Source organism: Lithobates pipiens, unplaced genomic scaffold (genome assembly GCF_037356315.1).
Source record: "Lithobates pipiens isolate NorthernLeopardFrog02 unplaced genomic scaffold, aLitPip1_a1.2 Scaffold_13, whole genome shotgun sequence".
NCBI lineage: Eukaryota > Metazoa > Chordata > Amphibia > Anura > Ranidae > Lithobates > Lithobates pipiens.
The window spans coordinates 126626162-126651627 of NW_027507718.1; the positions used below are offsets into that span (position 1 = coordinate 126626162).

A 25466-nucleotide genomic window follows, 5' to 3' on the forward strand; every position below is an offset into this window, starting at 1 on the left:
TGTCCTCATCAGCATTGGGACAAGGTGCTTTGGGGTGGGAGGGCCGCAGGGCCCCCCCTTTCCCAAAGCACCCCCCATGTTGAGGGCATGTGACCCCCGCATTGTTTTTTCGGTGTAGGGGTTCCCCTTTAAATCCATACCAGGTGACGGGGCTAGCGAGGTGTCAATCTCGCCGATGGAGGCAACGACATTGTCTTTCTTCGCTAGTTCCGTCTACCTGGAGCCACGTTCAAAATGAACAGACTTTTCTCTGTGTGTGGGCAAGACCGTTCATTTCAAAAGTCCGGTGGACCCCCACCATAGTCCGACGGCTTGTCTGCGTGGGCAGGTCCGCTCGTTCGGAAATTCCAGCGGACCTCTGCTGTGTACGTGGCATTAGGGGCACTTCAGGGGAAAGGCTCCAGTTTAGTTTCTTTGTGGGCTTAATCCAGGGCTGGACTGGGACAAAAATTTGGCCCTGGACTTCACCCAGACCGGCCCACTCCAATTTTGAAAACACGCACAAAAACAGTATGCTGCGCACTTGCACGAGAGTGACGTCATCACGGCCCGGCTAGCCACATAGCAGGAGTATGCAAACCCAGAAGCAAGACCAGGTGAAGGGGGAAGCCCCCGGCAGCAGTGACAGCGCACTACTGGAGGGCTTTGCTTCAAAGGTCAGTTTGTCATCTGACAATAAAATCGTGCCCACACTGTAAGGGCTTGTTTAGGTCCAGGCAGCATGAAACAGGAAGATTTGCTTACTTGATCCTCCATCCTGTTAGACTGGTCCTCAGAGTCTTCTCCCCCCATGCTCCAATGTCTTCTGATGTCATCAAGACTGATGCAGAAACCATAACACAATTTTTTCCCATTGGGCCCCCTTCATTCCATAGGGTCCTTCTTCTAGGCCCCCTACATACCATACAACCCCTACATTCCATAGGGTCCTTCTTCCCATTGGGGGCCCCCCTTCATTCCATAGGGTCCTTCTGATAGGGCCTTTACATCTCAAATCTTCATTCCTTAGGACTAGGGATGAGCCGAACACCCCCCCGGTTCGGTTCGCACCAGAACTTTCGAACGGACCCCACGTTCGTTACGAACGTTAGAACCCCATTGAAGTCTATGGGACTCGAACGTTCGAAATGGAAAGTGCTAATTTTAACAGCTAATATGCAAGATACTGTCCTAAAAAGGGTTTAGAGACCTGGCTCCTGCCCCAGGGGACATGGGTCAATGCAAAAAAAAGTTTTAAAAACGGCCGTTTTGGCGGGAGCACTGATTTTAATGACGATTAAAGTGAAAAAAAAAAAGTGAAATATTCCTTTAAATATGGTGCCTGTGGGGTGTCTGTAGTATGCCTGTGAAGTGCCACGTGTTTCCCGTGTTTAGAACAGTCCCTGCACAAAATGACATTTAACGGAAATAACACCATTTAAAACTGCTTGCGGTTTTAATGTTATATCTGGTTCCTGCAATATGGTTGAAAATCATTCAGAAAAATGGCATGGGTAGCCCTCCCTGCCCATTACCAGCCTATTTGGGTCTTGTACGCATATTAAGGGGAACCCTGTACCCATATTAAAAAAAGGAAATGCGTGTGGCCCCCAGGCCCTATATACTCAGAACAGCAGTATACAGGCGGTGCAAACAAGACAGGGACTGTGTAGGTTTGTTGTGTTAAGTTGAATCTGTTTGTAATTTTCAACTGGTACATTTTTAAAGTGTAGCTCCAGTCAAAAAAACAATTTTTAAGCTTTTTGGAAAACATAGGGAAGGGTTATCACCCCTGTATAATTTGTTTTGTCGTCCATCTTTTTTCATCTCACTTGCTGTTGTCTCCTTGCGTTTGCAAGTAGGAGATGTTTGTAAGTTGGATGTTTGAAAGTAGGGGCCTGCCCTATATGCTCTGCAGAAATGGCGGAACAAGGTGTTGGTTTTGCCACAACATTGTAAGCCCTCAAAGTGACTCTTGGTAGGCGCTGGAGCGCCCTGCTGTGAACGATTATATCAAGAATTGTAATTACATGTCCCTGTTAAACAGGGGCAGAAAAATTTGGCCTTAGGCACTGCTGCTGGTGCCACCACACTGCAACCTCTTCCATATACTCTAGTTTTATTGCAGGAATTAGCCCTGTTTTATTGCAGGAATTTGCAGGAAATAACCTCAATTGGGCTCAAATAGAGAACAGCTATGTAGGTGGATTATAGCGGTATGTACTGGGTACAGAGCACGCAGACAGCACGCACTATCTCCTAACACTACTGACTGCAAGCTCTATTATTAAAGATAGATCACTAGCTATATAGGTGAGGTGAATATAGTGGTGTATACTGCGGTCAGGGCACAGACAATAACCACTACACAACAGCAAGATAGGAAATCAGCCAAAAACGATCGGTGTGTACTGTGTTGAAGGTACACAGAACACCCACTGCTTCAGATGCCAACATACTACACGAGGCCGCCTCAATGGCGGCTTTATATAGTGTGGGGCGTGCACTACACAGCCTGAGCTATGATTGGCCACAGGCATCCTGCCTGTGGCCAATCATGACTCTCCTCGCTGCTGGCGCTGCGATTGGCCAAGCATGCAGGGTCACAGTGCATGCTTGGCCAATCATGAGCCAGCAATGCACTGCGCCATCGCAGTGCATTGTGGGCCGTGAGCGCCACGCGAATTTTGACGCGAACGGACCAAGTGTTCGGATTTCGCCAAACGGACGAACAGCTAATGTTCGAGTCGAACGTACGTTCGACTCGAACACGAAGCTCATCCCTACTTAGGACCCCTTCTTCCCACAAAAGCCTCTTCATTCCATGGGTCCCCTGGTGATCTTTTATTTTCCAGTCCCTCTCTACCCCCTGGTGTCCCCCTGTCACCTGCCCAAAGCCTGGCTCTGCATTATATATTTTAAAATAAACAACTAATGCACACACCTATTTTTGATCAACCGCAGTAGTGAGAAGCTGCCAACATCAAACAGGTTAACACAAACCCACAGATAAATTGAATATATAGAAAAGGATGTGACGCTAACCAGAATAACATCAAAAATCCATTTGGTGCAAATAATGATTCAAATAATATGCAAAATCCAACAAAACTAAAAGTACATCAAAAGTGTCAATTAATATTGAAATGTGCATAAAAAAAATTTCAGCAAAAAATTCATATATAAACCATTCATTATAAAACCATTATAACCATTGGATATAATGGTTTCATAATTAAAACCATTATATCCAAACTATGTCCTTGGTATTAAAGCGCAAAAAGAATGCAAAAAAAAGGGGGGTTTTAATTATAAGCATGGTTTATATATGAATTTTTTTTTATTTATTTTTTTATATTAATTGACAGTTTTGGTGAACTTTTAGCTACCGTATGTTGGATTTTGCATATTTTTCTAATCATTATTTTCACAAAATTGATTTTCTATGTTATATATAAAATAACAGCCATATGCTATATACAGTATATATACATGTTATTTTATTTAGCGCCACATCCTTTATATATATATATATATATATATATATATATATATATATATATATATATATATATATATATATATATATATATATATATAATCTATCCATATGCTATATATAGCAAGCAATGGCTGTGCTGGGCCGGCCGGTTACCTGGACGGGTTCCAGCAGCACCACCATCCTCCGGCCTCCCTCATCTGCCGGGGACTTCTCTGCCCTTCGGCTGCTCTCAGGACATCACACGGCGGCCCCCGGCTCATTTAAATTCACAGCGTCCGTTACCGCGGGGGCCGCCGGAGATAGCCGAGTTTTCATAGCTGAAGCTGAAGAGCTGTCGGAGAAGAGGGGGGGCGGGGGAAGCCGAACGGTGACGGAAAAGGACGACTGTGGGCCGGAGGTGGCCGAAGATCTGTGCAGTGTTCTGAAAGCACCGAGTGGGGGCGGAAAGAGCCGGTGAGCCGGTGCGCGAGTAGCCCAGCCATTAATTTGGCAGGCTATCACTGAAACCGGCCCACTGAGCCATTGGCCCACCGGGAAACTCCCGGTAGTCCCGATGGCCAGTAAATGCCTGGCCTAATCTTGTTTACCTATAGTCTGGTCAGTAAATAGTTTTTTCTTTTCCTTTACTCAGTAAAATGGTGAGACCAACATCTAAAATGCGGAAACATTTCCAGAATGCAATTTCTGCTTAGAGCAAAGCTGCAATTTGCAAATATTGTAAGAAGAAATATTATTTTCCAAATGGTACAAGGATGACAAAACAACTCCTGGCATGCCAAAAGTGCCCTAAAGACATTAAAAATACTTTATGGAATGAAATGATAAGGAGCAGAGTGAAAGCTTTCCTTCCAGAATTTTCATTCCAGAAACACTCATTCTGCGGCTTCTGGATCATCGCAAAGTGGTTCTTCATCAACGGCTGCTGGAAATGAGGAAGTGTAACAAACCACGGTCTCCCAAAAATACATAATCCCTTAATCTATAGAGAAAATTACACCTAAAAATGAGAACATTGATCAAGTTCCTTCAAGAGTAATATATGCGTTTGGATCAGCATTGTCAATATCTGAAAATGCATAATGGCAGGAAGCTTTTAAATTACTATGAGGGAAAGGTGGGGATGGTTAGGTTACCTGTTCTCATATAAAGTTGAAATGTTCTTAATACTGTCTCATACTGTATACAGTTGTTGTTGTTCGATTTGTAATAAAAAATAATATATTTTCTAAAACAAATTTTATTTACTGAATATGTTGTACTTTTATTTAAAGCATAATCCTTTTATATACACTGTATTTCACCTTCCTGGTGTAACAAAACTTTAACTTTCACTTTTCAATTTGTAAAACAACTCCACGCTTATTTTTTTTTTTATCCAACGTTTCCATTACATTTTATCTCATGGTTTCAGAATTTCCAGAAATGTTACATCTCTAATTGGGACCATTTGTAGAGCATTATAAAATTGACTATCATGGTTTCTCATTACTTCCTTATTAGGCTTGTGGCATCACAGGAGACATAAGGGATGATGTCATGATAATTTCCACCCCCCCTGTGATATCATTGCCCTAATAGGTACAATGCTTATTTATTAGGACAGTTTTTTCAGCTGATGATGAGGGGTAAGTTGACTGATTCATGATTTAACACTTGTTTTTAAATTATAGGCATTTTATCAATGTAGTTTTCAGGGGTTAGGCAGCGCTCCAGCTGTTGGGTTTGAAGACCGAAATACCCCCCTACTAAAAAAAAAACTGGACTTTGTAGGCTCAAAAAGTGTACAAACGTTTGAGATATTAAAATTCATTATTTAGTATCAAAAAAACAATTAAAAAGGAGATTTTGTGCAATATAAAGTACATACATGGCAAAAATAGAAAAATATATTATACCCAAACGTGTTGTAAGATATGTTACGAATAGGGCAATAAATGTGGTCCGATGTTGGCCAAATCAGTCTGAGATCAAAAATTGGCTACTTACATTCCTTACATTTCATCTGCAAATTGCAAGAAAGCTGTCCTGCCGAAATAGATCGCACGGGAGTTTAGAAACTTTTATTCCGCTCTATATAATCTACCGATACCATCCCCTTCACAATCGGGAAATTGTCTTACCTTCCCACCCTTAGCCCGTACTTAGTAAGACTATTTAACGCACTTGCATCGGAAACAGCACAGGCAGAGATACCCTGAGAGCATGTTTCCGTCATTCCTAAAGACGGCAAAGATCCTGCCTTCTGTGGCAGTTATAGGCCCATCTCGTTTTATAATCTGTATCTCAAGTTATTCACCAAAATTTGGGCATCTCGCCTCCAACACCACTTGCAACACTTAATTCATTTGGACCAGGTAGGATTTATTCCCACTCTAGAAGCTCGTGATAACAAGGTTAAAGTCCTTAATTTGATCCATGTGGCCAATGTGACCCACACTCCATGTGTTTTTGTAGGTAGTAATGCAGAAAAAGCATTCAACCTTGTCAACTGGAATTTCATGTTCTCAGTCTTGCTTCACGTAGGCTTTGGAGAGACCATGGTTAAGTGGATCGGTAAAATATATGCTGGCCCATCTGCTCAGGTTAAAGATAATGGGGTTCTTGCTGACCCCTTTTTTATTACTAACGGGACAAGGCAGGGATGCCCCCAATTACCCCTTCTTTTTGCGTTATCTCTTGAACCATACATATGTAAAATCAGTTTAAACCCGGACATTTTGGGACTGACCATTAATGGAATCCAACACAAAGTCTTTGTACGCGGCCAGTATCCCTATACTCAGGAGAAGCAGCAGAATGTATTTTGGAACATTCTCTTTACAAAGTGAACAGCTTCTACTCCTTATGCCGCGTACACACGGTCGAACTGTTTGACGTACTTAGTCCATTGAAACACATTTCAGCGGACAATCCGCTCGTGTGTGGGCTTCAGCGGACTTTTTCAGCGTGCAGTCCGGAGTACTAAGATTTTTGGTTTTTCCAAAAATCTGTCCGTCGTACTTTGGTTTCAGCGGACAATACGGTCATCAGTATGCTAGTCCGACGGACTAAGAATGGCGCATGCCCAGAAAGGATTTACAGGGCGGAAGCGCTCTGTCTTGTAAAACTAGTGTTCGTATTGAAGCTAGCATATTCGTCATGCTGCTAATTTTGTTTTTGTTTTTTTTAATATAGCACATTCTTTTCTTCTTCATAATGCAAGAAAAGTGAAGTTGCTTTGCTGCTTATATTCACACAGAGTTATCACAAATGTTTTTATTCATCCTCATCCTATGATTAATATTCCAATTTGAGAATATATATATATATATATATATATATATATATATATATATATATATATATACAGTGGTGTGAAAAAGTGTTTGCCCCCTTCCTCATTTCCTGTTCCTTTGCATGTTTGTCACACTTAAGTGTTTCAGAACATCAAACCAATTTAAACAATAGTCAAGGACAACACAAGTAAACACAAAATGCAATTTGTAAATGAAGGTGTTTATTATTAAAGGTGAAAAAAAATCCAAATCATCATGGCCCTGTGTGAAAAAGTGATTGCCCCCCTTGTTAAAACATACTATAACTGTGGTTGTCCACACCTGAGTTCAATTTCTCTAGCCACACCCAGGCCTGATTATTGCCACACCTGTTCACAATCAAGGCATCACTTAAATAGGAGCTGCTTGACACAGTAAGGTCCACCAGAAGATCCTTAAAAGCTACACATCCATGCCGAGACCCAAAGAAATTCAGGAACAATTGAGAAAGAAAGTAATTGAGATCTATCAGTCTGGAAAGGGTTATAAAGCCATTTCCAAAGCTTTGGGAATCCAGCGAACCACAGTGAGAGCCATTATCCACAAATGGCGAAGACATGGAACAGTGGTGAACCTTCCCAGGAGTGGCCGGCCGCCCAAAATTACCCCAAGAGCGCAGCGACGACTCATCCAAGAGGTCACAAAAGACCCCACAACAACGTCCAAGGAACTGCAGGCCTCACTTGCCTCAGTTAAGGTCAGCGTTCATGCCTCCACCATCAGGAAAAGACTGGGCAAAAATGGCCTGCATGGCAGAGTTCTAAGGAGAAAACCACTGCTGAGCAAAAAGAACATCAAAGCTCGTCTCAATTTCTCCACAACACATCTTGATGATCCCCAAGACTTTTGGGACAACATTCTGTGGATCGATGAGACAAAAGTGGAACTCTTTGGAAGGTGTGTGTGTCCAAGTATATCTGGCGTAGAAGGAACACTGCATTTCATAAAAAGAACATTATACCAACAGTAAAATATGGTGGTGGTAGTGTGATGGTCTGGGGCTGTTTTGCTGCTTCAGGACCTGGAAGACTTGCCGTGATAAAAGGAACTATGAATTTTGCTGTCTACCAAGAGATCCTGAAGGAGAATGTCCGACCATCTGTTCGTGTACTCAAGCTGAAACGAACTTGGGTTCTGCAGCAGGACAATGATCCTAAACACACCAGCAAGTCCACCACCGAATGGCTAAAGAAAAACAAAATGAAGACTTTGGAGTGGCCTAGCCAAAGTCCTGACCTGAATCCTATTGAGATGATGTGGTATGACCTTAAAAAGGCTGTTCATGCTCAAACCCTCTAATGTAACTGAATTAGGACAATTCTGCAAAGATGAGTGGGCCAAAATTCCTCCAGGACGCTGTAAAAGCCTCATTGCACGTTATCGCAAACGCTTGGTTGCAGTTGTTGCTGCTAAGGGTGGCCCAACCAGTTATTAGGTTTAGGGGGCAATCACTTTTTCACACAGGGCCATGATGGTTTGGATTTTTTTTCACCTTTAATAATAAACACCTTAATTTACAAATTGCATTTTGTGTTTACTTGTGTTGTCCTTGACTAGTGTTTAAATTGGTTTGATGTTCCGAAACACTTAAGTGTGACAAACATGCAAAGGAGCAGGAAATGAGGAAGGGGGCAAACACTTTTTCACACCACTGTATCTATATAAAAAAAAAAAAATATATATATATATATATATATATAAATAATTTTATCTATTACTATATATTTTTGGAACTACTATTGTTAGTTTAAAATATTTATTTATTTTGCTTTTTTTTGGGGGGGGGGGTTAAACTAGATGGACTTGTGTTTTTTTTTTTTTGTCCAAGCAGACTATGTAAATAGAGATAGATATATACCCAAACCAGCATTTTAGCTTACACATGATTGAATGTTCAAAATCAGCAGAGCTTCCCCTCATTTCAAATGTTAGCCTCAAATTTACAGCGACTGCACTTCCAAGTGCACTTGCAGTGCTTTAAAAATTGCACTTGTAGTTAGCATATTTATATTAACATGAACGTGTGTTTTGTAAATAACCCCCATAGTCTTTTGACATGTACCTGCCTACTCACAAATAAACTCTGTTTTTTTTAATCCAAAATAAAAAAAATTACAATATTTTTGGAAAAAATTATTCTTTATTTTTAGTCTGTACAAAACAAAATCAAGAGGGAGGCAACACTGGAGACACTTTTGAAGTTTGTGAAGCCTTTTGTCCCCCAGGCACACATCAAGTCAGTGGCCACCAAAATTCAGATCCTGTGTAAACATGAAAATAGGGAGCACAACATAGTCCTAGAATCCCACAGACCAGGAACAGCAGCAGATGACATCAATGTCCCCAGACTGTGGTACTACAACAGCCCGCGTCTTCTGTCAGAGCAGACTGAAGCCAGGCAGTCACTTCCGACTCTTCCATCTAGCCTTCCCTCCACGCTTCGCTGGAGGCTGTGCCTCTGGTGGTGGACTTGTGGTAGGAGGAGGAGGAGGAGGAGGAGGAGCAGTAGGGTCTGTGTTGTAGAGTCTGGTGGTTGGTGTTAGTATTCAGCGGGGTCTGAAGGGTGAGCTATCGAAGAAAATAGCCTTGCACAAGTTGCGCTGTCCCTTCTCCATTTCAAGCAACTTGCTGGCCAAATAAGTACCGTAGGCCTCTTCAGGATTGGAGGGTTTACTAAGCAATTGGCTGGCTTGACGTATAAGCGTCAATGACTCCTCCTCTGTCAGTGTCATCCTCCTGGGCCTTTTGCTGGCTAGGCGGAGGGGAGGGACCTGACTTTCTGTCCGACTCCTGCTGGGCCCAGCTATCTCCTGCGTGTGGCTGGTCCCGGCCTCCTCCATACCACTGGTCCCGGCCTCCTCCTGGGTGAGTTCATCCTGTGTAAAAAAAATAAAAAAATAAATAAAATATGTATATATTTTGAAATCATCAATCACTGACAATTTTACAATTCTCACTTGCAAATACATTTGTCTTGAAATACAAAAGGCTATCATTTTGACACCATCATTTTTCCATCAGTTCACCAAGATTTTAGCCACATTTGTGGAAACTACTATATCCTTATATCTAATTTAATTTGTGATGAAATCCTAGATTTGGAAGCAATTCAAACTTTGAACTTTACATCATTAATATTTGAGCAATCCTAACTTTATAAACTAAAATATACCTGGCTCCAGCTGGGCGCATCAACTTCAGGAAGGAAGGGTCTGGATCTTCCTGGGGTGGCTCAGCTGAGGTGGAGGGAAGGGTGGAGGGAAGGGTAGACGGAAGAGTGGAAAGTGACTGCCTGGCTTCTGACGGGTCATCCAGAAAACGCAGCCTGTTGTAATACCACAGCCTAGGTACATATATCTCATCTGCTGCTGCTCCTGATGTTTGGGACTCTAGGATCTTGTTGCACTCCCGCCTATACATGTTACGCAGGACCTGAATTTTGGAGCTCACAAACTTAAGGTCTGCCTGGGGGAGTCGGGTTTTCACAAACTTCAAAAGTGTCCCCAGTGTTTTCCTCCGGCCAGGACGGCTTGAATATAGTGGGTGCTTGGCATCCCACAGGTTACTTTGCATCTCAAACATCTCTATGAATTTTGCCAGGAATGGCTCCTCCTTAAAGGGGTCCGGACTGTACTTTTGCATTTTTAGTTCTGAAAAAAAAAAAAAAAAAAATTACATAAATACTAATATCAGACCAAACGCACACTATTTATATTGTGACAATGTAGGCGAGACACACACTACACCCACACTACACCCACCCACACTACCCCCACACACACACTACCACACACACTACCCCCACCCCCACACACACACTACCCACACACACTACCCCCCACACACACACTACCACACACACTACCCCCCACACACCCACCCCCACACACACCCACACAAAACACCAACCCCACTCAATCACCAACCCACATTAAAATCAACTAACCATACACAAGGTAAAATCCCACTATATACATTCCTAACGCAGGCCTAAAACCCTAAAAATAAAAAGATCACCATCTTACCGTCGCGTGTATCACTCGCTGCTTCCGTTCGGACAAACGTACGGCCTCGCGGTAACGCTTTATATACAGCGCATGCGTCAAGCTCCGCCTGCGTCACCCACGTTGCCCGCCCCTGACGTTCCTTGTGACCGTATTTCCCCGCCCCTTTTACCCTCGTTCCGCTGTGGGAGAGTAGCTAGATAAAGATGGCGGACGTATTTTCTGAGAGCAGCGCGGAGGAAAGCCCTGAACCCAATACTTCCAGAGCTAGGAAGAGGTTTAAGGCCACAAACATGTCTTTCGAAGAGATGGTGGAGATGGTGGACATCTTAAGAAAAGAAGATTATGATGGGAAAAATGGCCCCTATCCCAAACCGACTATCCGGAAGGACAGAATGAGTACAGTAGTGAGCACTTTGGAGAACACATTTGGTGTCCGAAGAGCTAAAGATCAACTCCGCAAATGCTGGTCGGATATAAAATGCAGGGAGCCAGATCAATACAGGAGAATAAAAAAGGCGCTCAAAAAAAGTGAGTACTTTTCGCTTATCTTGACGTTCGTACCTACCCGTGGTAAATCTGGCATATTAAACTGTCGTCTGCTTGATCGTTCGTATGACTGTACGTAAATGGTGCGTATCAGTATATGGTATTGGTTTAGGTTTTTTAGTTCTTATTTCTTTTATTGTTAATGATACCTTGAATTGTGACATTCAATTTAGGATCTCCTTGTGTACATATCTTTATAGCTACAACTGTTTCATCACTTTATTCAGTGTAATGTATTGTAATTAAGATATATAAGTTCCACATCTCAACTGGGGATAATTTCGTGTAGTTTGGGACATCATAGAACATTTTTTGAGATCATCACACACAGGGACTCAAGGGGATGATTCTGGTGTGTCCATCTATGAAACTTGGCTAAATGATGTAAAGTATCACAGTTTGTTTAAAGGCTAGGTTCACACTGCTGCTATGTATGAGATCGGATGTGGTTCGCACCGCACTGTAGTGCAAATCACATGTGATCTCTGTGCGATGCGATTTCAGCCATACAGGTAGTATGGCAGAATTTGCATGGCATCCGGCACAAACATATACAGGACCCTTTTTTTTTTTTTTTTAAGCCACAGCAGAATCGGATCGCATGGGTGTTCACACCATGCGATCCGATTCCTGTCTGAGTTTGCAGATCGCACTGCAATATGCGAACTGATCTGGGGGTGTCATTAAAGGTTTCACTGACACTCCCAGCAGTTTGCATAGGGTCGTGTGAACTGCCTCCGGGAGGCATGCGATGTGGGAACCCACAGTAGATTTGCAGCTTTCACGCATCACAGCAGTGTGAACCCAGCTTAAAAGGGAATTTAAATGATGTATTCAACTAGGATTTTGTAACAACTAGCTAATAATTGTACACCAATGTTTAATATTCAGATTTCTTGATTAAAATATCACTGGGCTTAAAAGTCTACCTTTTTTGGTTTGTTTCATTCTCATAGGGGAACAAAGACTCAGACATGAGTTGGAGCAGCCCAGGACCCCTCGACCTCACCAGCCTGATTGGGCAGTTAGCCCCAGCCCAGTGCCAGAGGACCCCAGCCCAGTGCCAGAGGTGGAGGTAGAAGAAGAGGTGGTGGAGGTACTCACCCCACAAAGTGAGTGTCTGACAACGCAGCTTAAGGTAAACCATTAATGCCTGCATATGTTAACACTATTTTTTTTTTTTTTTATAAACCTTTTTTAGGTGATGATCTGGTTGTAGAAGGACAATCCGCAGAGCCATTCACAACTGACAGCGCCCAGAGGCTGATTGGGCAGATCATGGTCTGGAATGGCGAGATCGATTGCATGCGGAACCAGATCCGCAACATGCACAGGCAGTTGGACACCATTCAGCATCAAATGAAGAACATGATCGATGTTTTGGGGAGAATCTAAGCCCCTTTCCCCTAAATTGCAAGATCATGTTCTTCATTTGCTTGCAAAAATCATTTTATGTTTTTTGAAATTTTAATTATGTTTTTTAGAGTCCAAATTTAGAAGATGCACACAGTGTGTCAACATGTGCTATGTGCCATCAGAGGATCTCAATGTACGTATTTTGTGTTTGCCTCATTCTAGTATGTGAGAGGAAGGGATTGTACCCACAAAACGCATCCATTGATCACTCATAATGGGAGATAGCACATGTTGACATTACCAATTTTTGGTGCACATCTTCTAAAATTGGCTTTTACCCTTGTTTTATGTAAATAGTTCAACTTTTAACATCCAACAAATATGTATGTGTGTATATATCTAGATTTTTTATTCTTTAAAAAATAAAAATAAATTATTTATTTATATATATATATATATATATATATATATATATATGTTTACTACAAAAAATCATCTATATTGTTTACCAAAAAACAAAACAAAAAAAAGGCACTTGTTTCAATGTGCACTATTACAACTCTTCTAAAAAGATGTGTGTGTGTGTGTGTCTCCTCCTTTCAATACTCAATACCTTTTTGGGAAGTAATTTTGTGTTTTCTGTGACAAAGGACCTTATTTCCTATTGGGGAAAAAAAAATAAAAAAAACACTTTGCAATACAAATGCACTATGACGGGAATATGCAATTAGTGGAAATCCAGCTGTTAAATAACTAAAAGTCCCATGAAGCATAGCAAGACTGACAGCTACAAGCATGAGACCCAGAGGCATGATGGACTTGTAGTTTTGCACCAGCTGCAGGTCTGCCAATTGCATATCCCTGAATTAGGAGAATGTAGGAGACAACCACCTTGAAAAGCAAACAAGAACCAAACTTAAAAATTTGATCAGACAATAGATATTTGAAGAAAAGGAAATCTTTATTGCTCAGCTGGCATTGGAATAGCCCCCCTACCATTAAAATAGGTGACATACTGGTCACGCACCTCACGTGCTGTTTGGGGGGCTAAGCCAGGATGGGCATGATCCAGCCCTGTGAGTTCTGGCATTAGTCCGGCATTAGGCCCAATTGGCTGCAGGTAATGGGTTCCAGAATGTTTTCTTAAAAAGTTGTGTAAAATGCAGCAGCAGAGAATGACATAGTTCAGTTTGTACTCTGCCAAGTTTATTGCTGTCAAAAACAGACGGAACCGGCTGGCCATAATACCAAAGGCATTCTCCACAACCCTTCTTGCTCTGGCCAGCCGGTAATGAAAAACCCTCCTCTCCGGGGTGAGGGTCCTTTGGGGGAAGGGCTTCATCAAATGGTCACTCAGACCGAACGCTTCATCAGCGATAAAAACAAAAGGTAGACCCTCCACATTATCAGCATCTGGTGGCAAGTCCAGGCCACCAGTGATGAGACGTGGCAGAACTCGGTCTGCCTAAACACTCCTCCGTCAGACGGACGTTCTTCCCCACATCCACCTAGAGAAAGTCATATTGTGCTGACACCACCGCCATTAACACCACACTATGGAACCCCTTATAATTCCAGTAGTAGGACCCCGAATGGGGTGGGGGCACAATGTTTCCTGTCGATCGCCCCTCCACAGTTGGGAAAGTGCCAACGGGCAGCGAACTGGGAAGCCACAGTCTGCCATTCCTGTGGCGTGGAAGGAAACTGGGGAGTCAAACACAGGTAAAAAAAAAAATTAGTCATTAAATAAAAACAATTCATAACAAATAAAAAACTCAAAAACATTTTGGAACAGCAGTTAAACATAAATATTGAAAATGTTTTGCAGCAAAAAAAAAAAAAATAGGCGGCCCAATTTCCAGATTACTCAGCCCTCTGATGGACCAGGGGACATAAGTTATGTGGGTGAGTGGGGTGGGGGCCTAATTAATGAGTATACAATCCCTGAAACCAATTCCAAAAGGGTGGGGGGGGCAGTAAAACAGTACAATGTAGCTGACAATATGAATTATAGAAAAACAGTCTCGGCTGTGGGTGTATAGGGGCCCAGGATTGCATGCTGGGGACGTTAGTGAAAGAAAATATGCACTTCGGACACAAAAAGGTAAAAGCTATAAAAAAAATGACACAAAAAAAAAAAAATACATCAAAAAAACAATTGCATGTATTCATATAAAGGGGACATTCACAGCATATTCCTGTCATGGATATTAAAAGTCATGATGAAATTAATACAAACATACAATGCATATAATGCAATATTAAAAGAACAAACTTACCTTCATATATTCCTTCTGCAGGACCCGAATAATGGCAGAACAGGTCTCTGGAATAATGATCCCCAGAGCCTGGGGGGAGATGCCTGTAGAGAACTTGAGGTCCTGAAGGCTTCTCCCTGTCGCCAAGTAGCGCAACGTGGCGACGAGCCTCTGCTCCGGAGTGATGGCTTGCCGCATGCAGGTATCCTGCCTGCTGATATAAGGGGTCAGCAAAGCCAGCAGACGGTGAAAAACGGGGTCCGTCATCCTGAGATAATTCCTGAAATCATCAGGATTATTCTCATGGATCTCACGGAGTAAAGGCATATGCGAGAATTGGTCGCGCTGGCGCAACCAATTCTTCGTCCATGAACTCCTCCTCGCCCTGTTCACAGACTGGGCTCGGGTCAAAGTATTAACCCCAACACCAAGCCCCCATATAGCACGAACTCGCGAACGAGTACGTCCACTCTCCATGGCTTTGAAACGGTCGGCTGGACAAACAAGCTTAACTGAACGCACTGAAGAACAGCCAGACCTATGAAGTACGATCTGAAACCCAGAAACGAGCGGACCAGAAGCGCCTAACAGGTACCAACTGATCCACGCATACCGAAAGACAGATACAAACCTCACAGGCAGACTGCGCCGCAGAAAACGGACAAATTAAGCTGAAGTCTGAAAAGCGCGAATTGTCTCTAACCAAACTTCTACTAACGCAAAGTCAGCAGAAGGAGCCCAAAGGGTGCTTTGCTGTGTCTTGGACTTCCTATTTCTAGTCCCGTCGTACGTGCTGTACGTCATCGCGCAAGCTTTCGTCGGACTGTTTGGGTATCCGTGTGTGGTCAAGTCCGTTCAGTGGAAAGTACGCCGGATTGTCCGTCGGATTGTATGACGGACTAAGGACGTCAAACAGTTTGACCGTGTGTACGCGGCATTACATAAATCAACCCTAATTATTATTATTAATGTATTATGTATTAAAATTATCATTATATGTTAAAATGAAAAAAAAAGTTTAACCACTTCAGCCCTGGAAGATTTGGCTGCTGAATGACCGGACCATTTTTTGCTATTTGGCACTGCATCGCTTTAACTGACAATTGTGCGGTCGTGCAACGCTGCACACAAACAAAATTGACGTCCTTTTTTTCCCCACAAATATAGCTTTCTTTTGGTAGTATTTGATCGCCTCTGCGTTTTTTATTTTTTTCGCTATAAACAAAAAAAGAGCCACAATTTAGAAAAAAAAAACACAATATTTTGTACTTTTCATTTTTGCTATAATAATTATCCTAATTTTTTTTAAAGCATTTTTTTTTATCAGTTTAGGCTGATCTGTATTTTTTTTTCCATTTAGGGACATTCGAGGCCGAAAATCATATTTTTGGCAAAAAAGTGTATAGTTATAGCGTCTACAAAATAGGGGATAGTGTTATAGAATTTTTTTTTTTACTAGTAATGGCAGTGATCTGCGATTTTTTTTTTTTTTTTTTTTTTTTTTTTTTTTTTATCGGGACTGCGACATTATGGCGGATACATTGGACACTTTTGAGACATTTTTGGGACCATTGGCATTTATACAGCGATCAGTGCTATAAAAATACTTATTACTGTAAAAATGTCACTAGCAGAGAAGGGGTTAACACTAGAGGGCAATCATGGGGTTAACTGTGTTCCCTGTGTGTGTTTCCAACTGTAGGGGGAGGGGACTGACCTAGAGGAAATGACAAGTCACTCCTCACAGAACGGGGAGTTGTGTGTTTACACACACACGCGTCCCTGTTCTGCCTCTCATGCTCGCAATTGCTCATGGCCGTCGGTCTTTGCGACCGTTGGCCACAAGCATCTGCACCCCGCAGTGCAGTGGGTGCCTGCACGCGCCTGCTATCCCGATCCCGCGAGCCGATGTATAGCTACGACGGCTCGTGGAATCATACCAACCCGCCGCAGTATAATGACGGCGGCTAGTCCGCAACCGGTTAAACAATTCTATTTTACAATTGCAACTGATTGTACTGATTGCAGGGTTTAAGCCCCATACTAAAATGTTATTTTTCTTTCAGGCTTTACCCTTCCTGTAATGGCACCGACGAGTTTGTGGACTATCAGGCCAGTTAGATGCCACAGACTGGCCAATCAAGACCAACAGAGGATACTGCTCAGGCTTTAGAGGATTGGTTCGCTCTCATCCTTTCCAAAGTCAATAAAGTTTTTGGTCTTTCAGTACCTCCAATACAAACGTACCTAGCTTATAAGGGTAAGTCTCCTCTTACAGTTAAAAAAATAAATAAATCAAAATGAGAAAACCCTTAAAGTACAAAAACCCAATAAAAATGACTTAATTTTACATGTTTTAATTGACAAAGCTATGATAAAGAAAAAAGTTTATGAAGTTTGGTATATAATATATGTTTTCCTAATTATTTTTATTATTATTTTTCCATTTAGGGACAGTCGAGGCCAAACATCTGGACCCAGACCTGGTTGTGATGGCAGCAGCTAAGGATCAGTCTGCTGATCAGCAAGACTTTTAAGTGTTAATTGTTGAAAAAAATTCAAAAGCACAAAAAATCCCCCATAAAAATTACATAATTTTAACATTTGGAAAACCATGGAAAAGCAAAAAATAGGATTTTTGTACTCACCGTAAAATCCTTTTCTCTGAAGTTCATTGACGGACACAGCTCCTTTAAATCTTGACTGTAGGGTTATCACGTCACCTTCAGGAAAAGACTAGGCAGAACATGTAACACATGTAAAAAAACAGCAATACTGCATAGCTCCGCCCAGGGGGTGGTCCCTCTGGCTATAACCCCTCAGCCTGCTTCCTGCAGCTCAGTACATCAACAAGCAGTATAACGTAAAATATGAGGGGTGGGTGCCGTGTCCATCAATGAACTTCAGAGAAAAGGATTTTACGGTGAGTACAAAAATCCTATATCAAAGTAAATAGTGTTGCACTATCATCAATATTCCACCTATACAGCTGAACAGTGCTAAGTGCAAAATATCGAAAAAATACTAATAGTGATAAAAATTCTAATATAATAATTAAAAATGTGAGAAGGGGGAAAACGAAGAAACAAACAAAAAAAAATGACAAATATATATGTGTACATAGGTAATATGTGTATAAACCCCAATGTGCAATAAATTTAATTAAATTAATAAAAGTGCAGAAAAAAATGCAGAAAAAACAGCCACTGGGCTAAATAAAATATACATACAGATGGATCTCAAATAAGAAAAGTATAAGTACTAAGTATAAGTATAAGTCCAGTAAAGTCAGCACTATAATAAGTAACCACTCCTGAGCGTGTTAAATGCTTCAGCCTGATAGGGATATCCCAAAAAAACTTTCACCTTAATTTTATCCTTTTAATCAGGTGGGGTAGTAAGCCAAGGAGATAGTCCTGCTGCTCCGCTCAAGGAAGGTTATTAAATCATGAAAAGCAAAGGAAAAAATATCATTGCGCAATGTTTCCAATGATAGTGAAAAGGATCAGCATTAAAACCACTCACATGCGTTGAGATATTGAGAGCGCTTCTCACAAATCGAATGGTCAGATCACACCGCTTGTATCTGCAGCCTCTGTGCTGCCAAGCACTATTGTGCGCTGTCACAGGCTCCTCTCCCTCACGCGTTGCACCACCGTCACATGACTTTCTCAAAGGGTTGCTAGGAGACCTGTGACGCGTTCTCTTTATCCCTGTGAGCGTGTAAGCATACACACCCGCCACATTGATAGGGCGGATAATCATCCTTCCATTCAGCGCTATACCATAGGCTTTATTAATATATAAAAACAGAGATGTTGACATGAGCAATTGTAAAAAACACCAATTATAACAAACATAATTAAAAATTAGATTATATGCTATACAAATAGCCAAAACTCCCTCTGGTGGATATCGGGAGAACTACAATAAAGATCAAGCTGTATAAGGCAGCTATTATTATCAAGGCACATAATCAACGAATAAAGCTGCCAAAAAAAAGGAAGAAAAAAAAGGAAAAAATTATTATATCTTGGTCATGTAGGTGCTCTCATCCACAGAAACAAAAATGCACCGGACCCAAAATACACCAACATTCCCAATAAATAGCAGCAAGTGCATGTATCAAGAAATATAAATCCAATAATCAAACCATAATTGAAAAACTCCATAAAAAATACATTGATATTCCTAACAAATAGAAGCAAGTGTATATAAATCAAGGAGTATAAATCTAATGATAAAACCTCCATAAAAGCAAATTCTATATTGATCATAAAAATATCAATACAATAATAATATGCTCTGATAGATAATTATTTGTCTATATTGGGACATAAAAAAAATCATATTAATAACAGCAAGTATCTATAGAAGAGAGGTAAAACATCTAGTGGGTGTATATATATATCTTATGAAAAAAAGAAAAAAATGAATTATTACATTTCATTTATATCAGCCCACTGACTTATTAGAAACTATTTAAAATATAAACTTAGTTATATATTTGAAAAATCCCCCTGAATAGTATATCTGCCAAAAAGACATGAAAATTAAAGATGGACCTTAAAATGCCATAAACAAAGATTGGATATACACTAAAAACTGATGGCATTACATCAAAGGGAAAGAAAAGGATAGGGAAGGGGAGATAGACATGGATTGAAATTCAGCTATTCTCAACACTACATAATAACGAAACTAATTTATATTAAAGGTAATATAATCTAAATCAATACCTCTCTGTATATACCATGGATAAATACCCAGGGCAACATATTAAAATTATTCTTTAATAATGGTATCTGTTCTGACTGATTAGGGGTTTTCACTTTGTCCTGTATGAGATCAGCTCTTGAGATGGCGTGTACTTCCTGGATTTTATCTTGTATAAATTGTTCGTTATAACCTTTATTAACAAATTTTTTTTCCTGTCAATTCTGCATGTTCTAAATAAGATTCTGTACTAGTACAGTTTCTTCTAAGTCATATTAGCTGCCCCTTGGGGATGTTAATCATCCAAGGATCATGGTGACAGCTATTTGTTGGGATATAACTATTACTTTCTACTGGTTTAAAATAGGTTTTTGTAGTTAATTTTCCATCTTCTTGTTGTATTGTCAAATCCAAGAAGTGAGCATCTGTGTCCCTGTTTTCATAAGTAAGTTTAATATTATTTTGGTTGTTATTTAGTTTGTTCAACTACTTTCCTCTCCCTTCCATATTATGATACAATCATCAATGTATCGTCTATAGAGAATAAGCTCTTCTGGGATATCTGCATATATTGCTTGTTCTTCCTATTTGGACATATAGATGTTTGCAACATATTTGGCACCCATAGCTATACCATTAAGCTGTCTAAAATCAATATTAATCCAAAAATAATTATGTTGCAGACCAAATGCCAAACATCTAAGGACAAATTTTTTTGTTTTGAAATCAAGTTCGAAAATTTATTGAGTGCCCACTTAGTGGATTCAATTGCTCCTTCATGACTGATATTTGTGTAGAGTGATGCTACATAAGCTGTCGCTATCAGATATCTATGTTGCAGATCCAATTTTAAAGAATTGAGTATCTGAATCAAATGCTTCGTGTCACGTAAAAACGCCCATGTTTGTGGAACTCATGGCTGTATAAAGTTATCCACATATTGACCAAGTCTTGAGTTAAGTGACTGAATCCCATTTATTATGGGTCTCCCTGGAGGTGTTGTGGGATTTTTGTGTGTTTTGGGAATTGTATATATGATAGGTACCCTACACGTTTCAGGTATGAGATATTTTTCCTCCTTTTTTTGTTAGGATATTCTTCAACCTGCCTCTCAAGACTAAATCGCACAGTTCTTCTTTATATTCCCTGGTCGGATTTTCCTTCAGTTTAATATATGTGTTAACATCATTAAGTTGGTCTAGTAGTTCTTGATTGTAGTATTCTAATACCACGATCGCCCCCCCCTTTATCAGCAGGTCTGATTACGACTTGTTTATTTTTTTCAAGGGCCTTAATACCTTGTTTGATACTCTGGGACTCTTCTATTCTCTTTATATTCAATTTCTCCAGGTCATTCACAACCATTTTATTAAAGACCTCAATATGTTCATTATTATGAACAGGCGGATTAAACAATGATTTGTTTCTTAAAGCGGAGGTCCACCCTAAAGTGGACCTTCCGCTCATCGGAACCCTCCCCCCCTCCGGCGCCACAATTGGCACCTTTCAGGGGGGAGGGGGGTGCAGATACCTGTACAGTACAGGTATCTGCACCCACTTCCGGGATAGCTCTCTGCGGAAAGGGGCGTAGATTACGCCCCTTTCCGCAAGTGCCCCGCTGCCTGCTGGGAAACACACAGATCCCAGAGGCAGCGGGGACCGTCCTTATTGCGCAGCGCGACTCGCGCATGCGCAGTAGGGAACCGGGAAATGAAGCCGAAAGGCTCCATTTCCTGATTCCCATACCCAAGATGGCGGCGGCAGCACCCGAGAGACTATCTAGAGATCGGCTTCGGGTGCCGACATCGCGGGCGCGCTGGCCAGCTAAGTGTCACTATTTTAAAAGTCAGCAGCTGCAGTATTTGTAGCTGCTGGCTTTTGAAAAAAAAAAAAAAAAAAAACGCGGACTCCCGCTTTAAGTTACTATGTATGATTCTTCCTGCTCCTTCCTCATTCATTTTCTGATGTACCGGGTGGAATTAAGCATATATTTCTCAATGTTGAGTTTTCTTCTGTATTTCTGTATGTCCACATACACATCGAATTTATTAAAATTTCTTTTGGGAGCATATTTTAGTCCTCTGTCTAGTGTCAATAGCTCGGGTCTGCTTAATTTAATCCCACTCAAATTATATATTCCTTCTCCTATTGTTCTCTTTTTCTTTTGGGTCTTACTGTATATCCTCCCCGAAATCCCCTCTTCTGTTTGGGCTTCTTAGGTCGTTTGTTCAATCGCACTGCGGAGTGGTCTTTTTGTTCCGACGCTGGTCTAAAAAAGACCTAGATTGCTCATCATCCTGGTAATCTCTTAAGGTCTCATACCTATTTTGAGTGCGAATCGGACTTCTTCTATATTCATATTGATTATAGTTAGATTGTCCATAAGCTTCTTGTGAATGCTGTTGTGTGTAGTATTGCAGGTACTCTCTCTCATCCCTACGATTTTGATTTGAATAGTTATAATTTCCTTGATTCCTGGGTCCATAATTCTGGGGATAATTTCTCTCTTCACTATACTCTTCATAATGTTGGCCTTGATTCCCTTGATTGCCAGATCCATGGTTCCCCTATTGATTGTATGGTGGATTAGAATATCTTTGATTTTTGTTAACATTCTTCCAGTACGGTTTTCTTGGAGATTTATTTTTGTTTTTATTTTTACACCAGGGTTTAGGTGTTCTCGGTCCGCTATTTTCACCCATATACAGCCTATCCCCTCTATCATTATACTCTCTTCCTTGCGTGGGAGGTGCTGGGGTCCTATGACTCCTTTCTGGAGATCTGGCAAGTTGGTCCCTATTAGGACTCATTATTCTTACCTCCCTGGAGAGGAGGCAATGGATCCCGTTTTTCCTTCTTTTAAATTAATTTGCCATTTAAAAGTCTGTTCAAGTTGGTAATCATTAGTATCTCTAAGGTATTTTATTATTTTACTTTGTTTCAATTCAACATCCTTCTTCTCTAGTACTTTGCCTAACTGTTCAGTTAATACACCAAAAGCAGCTGAATCCTTATGCCTTTCCAATGCGACTTTACTCTCAGCAATTTTTTGATTCATTGTTGCTAACTTCCTTTGTTTTCTTGTAAGAACAAATTATAATACTTCTAGACCTTTTTCGTTAAAGAATTTATACCATTCTTCTACAGACTCTTGGTCTAGCAAACCATCATTCATGGGAATATCCTATCTCAATCTCCTAGGTACTATACTTTCTTTAATGTATTGTGTATGAGTGGCTATGTCCCACCATAAACTCACCTTTTTTTCCATAAGGTGTCCAAAAATATTATTTTCTCTTTTGTTCATTGACGGACACAGCTCCTTTAAATCTTGACCGTAGAGACGTCCCCAAGCAGTGTCAAAATGAGGGGTGCAAACAGCTAAACATAACTTTACCCACAATCAGAGGAACACCTCAATGGAGGAGTTGCCACCTGAAATGGCCATACCAGGACTTGCGGCCAACGTATGCATCAAAAATGGGTTTTTAAAAAAAGTGTAAATTGCAACTTTACACAGCCACCTGCAAAACTTTGTGGTCAAAGCAAGCATCCAAAGATGCGCTTACTTCAACTTTGTAGAATTTTGTGAAAGTGTGAACGGACGACTAAGTCGCCGCCTTACACACAGACAAATGCTTGATGTGAGGAAAGCCCAGGAGGTCCCAATTGCCCTGGTGGAATGGGCCATGACAGGAAAGGGGGGCACCTGCCCCTTTCAAGCGTAAGCCTGGACTACGATCTGTCTGATCCACTGGGAAATGGTGGTCAACGAGACCGCCAGTGCTTTTTTTCAGACCAGTCAATGAAACAAACAGAGTCTGACTTCCGGAAGGGAGCCGCAGCAGACAGATATACCCTCAGAACCTGAACCACATATAGGGAATGTAGGGCAACTTCTTTTGGATGTGTACAAAGGTATGGTAATACAATGTCCTCAATGAGATGGAATGCCACAACTACCTTTGGAATAAAAGAGGGTTGCAGACATAGCACCGCCTTATCCTTGTGGATAACCAGATAGGACGACTTGCAAGACAAGGCCGCCAACTCAGAAACCCTCCTGGCAGATGTAATAGCCACTAGAAAGACAACTTTCTGGGAAAGAGTCAACAAGGGAATCTGCCTGATGTTCTCAAATGGCGGTTTCTGAAGCACCGATAGCACCAGGTTCAGATCCCACGGAGGTAGGAGTGGTCGAACCGGAGGGACTACATGCCGAACCCCTTGTACAAAGGTGCTTACCAATGAATGAGACACCAAGGGGCGTTGGAAAAAGACAGTCAAGGCTGATATCTGTCCCTTGATGGTGCTTAAGGCAAGTTTCCGATCCACTCCTCCATGTAAAAACAGCAGGATCCTGGAAACCGAATAAGTGCACGGACGCCACCCCATCTCCTCACACGTGGAGATGTAGGCCTTCCACGTACGATGGTAAATCTTCCGAGAAGATTACTGAGTCCAACAGACCTCGGTCCTTTAGCACCTGTTTTTCAACAGCCATGCCGTTAAAACCAGCGATGGTAAAGCAGGATGGAGTATGGGACCTTGCGACAGGAGGTCTTCTCATATCGGCAACCACCAAGGAACATTCGCCACCAGGCGTACTAGGTCGGCGTACCAGGGATGCCAAGACCAATCTGGGGCAATCAATATTACTGGAATCCCCTCAGCCTCCACTCTGCGTAGCAGACATGGTAAAAGTTTGAGTGGGGGAAAGGCATAAATCAGCCGATACTGCCCCCATGGAGCTACCAACACGTCTGAAGTGTTCACCCAGGGGTCTCTTGTCCTGGACTCAAACCTCTGCACCTTTTGATTGAGCTGAGAGGCCAAGAGATCCACATCTGGTGTGCCCCACCACCGGCAAAGAAGCCTGAATACCTCTGGATGCAATGACCATTCTCCTGGGTCCCACATCTGGCGACTTAGTTAGTCCGCCTGCCAGTATTCTATGCCCGGGATGTATATGGCCGACAGGGCCAGCATGTGTCATTCTGCCCACTGAAGTATGTGAGTGAACTCCCGTGCTGTGGCTGAGCTCCTTGTTTCTCCTTGATGGTTGACATATGCCACCGCCATGGTGTTGTCTGACTGGATCCTGATCGGACGCCCTTGTAGCCTTGTTGACCATGTGGAGAGGCATAGCCCGATCGTCTGAAGTTTGAGCACATTGATCGGCATCTGGGATTCTTCCCATGACCAAAGGCCCTGGGTCGACTGTACCCCCAGCACTGCACCCCAACCAGTCAGGCTGGCATCTGTTGTGATCACGAACTAATGGCAGAGGAAGGAATGATCTCCCAGACCGAAGAGTCAAAGACCTCAGCCACCAGAGAAGGGAATCCCTGACTAACTAGCTCACCCAAATCTGACGATCCATGGATAATGGAGATTTGTCCCATTTGGACAGGATCTCCTTCTGCAAGACTCGCGTGTGAAATTTGGCGTACAGTACCACCTCGAAGGAGGCTACCATGAGGCCCAGAACTCGCATGCAGAAGCACAGCGACAACCACCTGCGGTTCATCAACATCTTCACCACGGCTCGGAGAGTCTGCAGTTTGTCTGAAGGGAGAAAAACTCTTGCTTCCACAGAGTCCAGCAGTAAGCCCAGGTACTCCAGATGTTGAATCAGCACGAACACTGACTTCTTTAGGTTCAGCACCCAAAAAAACTCCTGTAGAGTTTGCATGGTGATCGCCAACATCCTCCCTTAAGTTTGAGGTAGATGCTGCTCTCAGAAGGAGGCCGTCTAGGTAACCCCCGCGATTGTGATCCCACGTTG

The 25466-nt window shown here is 41.9% G+C and overlaps 1 long non-coding RNA gene across 1 annotated transcript in view; it reads left to right on the top strand.

Annotated features, from left to right (window-relative positions):
- Nucleotides 1-20166, top strand: part of LOC143974307 (uncharacterized) — a 30197-nt gene extending 10031 nt beyond the window's left edge. The window contains exons 2-3 of the long non-coding RNA XR_013272196.1: nt 17029-17222; nt 17414-20166. This is a non-coding gene — a long non-coding RNA (uncharacterized LOC143974307). The remainder of the gene's footprint in view (nt 1-17028; nt 17223-17413) is intronic.
- Nucleotides 20167-25466: the final 5300 nt, after the last annotated feature.